General features: G+C 37.1%; 1 protein-coding gene across 1 annotated transcript in view; it reads right to left on the reverse strand.

The window, feature by feature from the left end:
* The window catches only part of LOC132172365 (uncharacterized), a gene marked incomplete in the record, with an annotated part of 22579 nt that overhangs the window by 7302 nt on the left and 13203 nt on the right, over positions 1–2074 (reverse strand).

Below are 2074 nucleotides of genomic sequence, written 5' to 3' on the forward strand. Positions count from 1 at the left end.
GCGTTGAAGGCAAAAGACAAGTTGATAAAGTCATTGACAAGTGCGCTTCCATGCAGGTTTGGTTCTGTAATTTTACTCCATTCTGGTATACCTTCTAAGTTCATGTTCTAATTTCATAAAATTTTGTCTGAAATAAACTTTTCCTTGCTTGTCTGTTGCCTTAGTTGCTTCCCCGATATCCATTTTATTGCCTTGTAGCTGTAAGTTTTATTTTCATGTCATATTATGTGTTTATTTTATTTAAATTACAGAACTTACGCGAAGCAATTGCCACCTATCGCAATAGTATTCTACGTCAACCGGATGAGATGAAAAGGGAGGCATCACTTTCATTTTTTGTGGAGTACTTGGAAAGATACTACTTTCTTATATGCTTTGCTGTATATATTCATTCAGAGGGAGCAGCCCTCCGTTCTAGTTCATTTGGTCAGAGCAGTTTTGCTGACTGGATGAGAGCTAGGCCAGAACTATATAGCATTATTCGCAGGTAAAAGCTAATAAGTATTTATTATTTAAATTTATCAGACAGGGCAGCCCAGGAAATTCGAACATGCAAATAATATAGTGTCCACACTTAGGAAGCATCTATCCAGTTATTGATGGATTTTTTACTGTGATATGTCATTTTAGTCCAATTCATTTGTTTAGATCAATTCTTATGTGTTCTTTGTATTTTTAATGCATTATGACTATAAATTTTTCCTTCACTGCGATTGTGTCTTGTTGCAGATTGCTCAGGAGAGATCCAATGGGTGCGCTTGGATATTCAACTTTACAGCCATCTCTGATGAAGATTGCCGAATCTGCTGATGGCCGCCCTTGTGAGATGGGTGTAGTTGCTGCCCTGAGAAATGGCGAGGTTCTTGGAAGTCAAACTGTTTTAAAAAGTGACCATTGTCCTGGTTGTCAAAACTCAAGTTTACCAGAGAGAGTGGAAGGTGCACCGAATTTTAGAGAAGTTCCTGGGTTTCCGGTCTATGGGGTGGCAAATCCAACCATTGATGGAATTCGATCTGTAATTCAGAGGATTGGAAGTTCTAAAGGCGGTCACCCTGTTTTTTGGCACAACATGAGAGAAGAACCTGTTATTTACATCAATGGAAAACCATTTGTTCTCCGAGAAGTTGAAAGACCATACAAAAACATGCTGGAATACACGGTAAAATCTATAGTTCTCATTTCTATTGATATCAACTTCATTGGAGTAGAGTATGGAAGAGTGGATCTGGCTTGGAGCAATTTGTTATTTGAGACCAGAGGTCACATTACTATTGCTTTAACTCCTAATACTTAAAGGGACATTTAATAACCAAACAATGCAAATATTTTCAAAACTCAATGTGTATTATGAATATGGAGCAGCTTTATCATGAGATGCTGACATGAGAAGTTGAAGAAGAGTATGATGCTCAGTTACATTGCTTTTTAGAGGATCTAAATGTCACTACCATTATGTCTGCTAATGTAATGTTCATTGGTCTATGCCCTTGTATTCTTCTAATAGACCATTATAATTTTTTTTCTTTACTGTGTAAAAATGTAGAAAAGCCACATCATTGTCACTATAAATCCATTGTGCGTTGGAGCAGCATACCATATTGAAAGAAAAAAAAAAAAAAAAAAAAACTGAAAATTTGTGGTCATTTCTGAAGTGTGCTTGACTAGTAAGTAATAGGTTTCAAAAAATATTGTTCTCCTGCATGGACATGGCTCCTTGTTGACCCAAGGCCTTTGATCTGGGGTTTAATGGCCAATAGAGAATATTTTAAGATTATGACAAGTCAATTAGCAGATAATGATACATTTGGGCTTTTCACCTGCATCCTCTGGCAAAGATAAGTTTCATAGTAATGGAAAAGATTGCACAAACATGGCTCTTCGAACTCTTACTTCGCTCCAATAGACTCAAAGGGTTCACTCTCACATAACTCAAATACAATGACAAGTACCTTATCTACCAGGCCCAGTTGCAAGAGGAATTCCCAGGAAAAACCTTATCTTTTTTGAACCTGACTGATCATTTCAGATCAGGTTTGCTGGGAACCAAATTCCTGCAATTTTTTGGGGGAACTGG

Source organism: Corylus avellana, chromosome ca2 (assembly GCF_901000735.1).
Source record: "Corylus avellana chromosome ca2, CavTom2PMs-1.0".
NCBI lineage: Eukaryota > Viridiplantae > Streptophyta > Magnoliopsida > Fagales > Betulaceae > Corylus > Corylus avellana.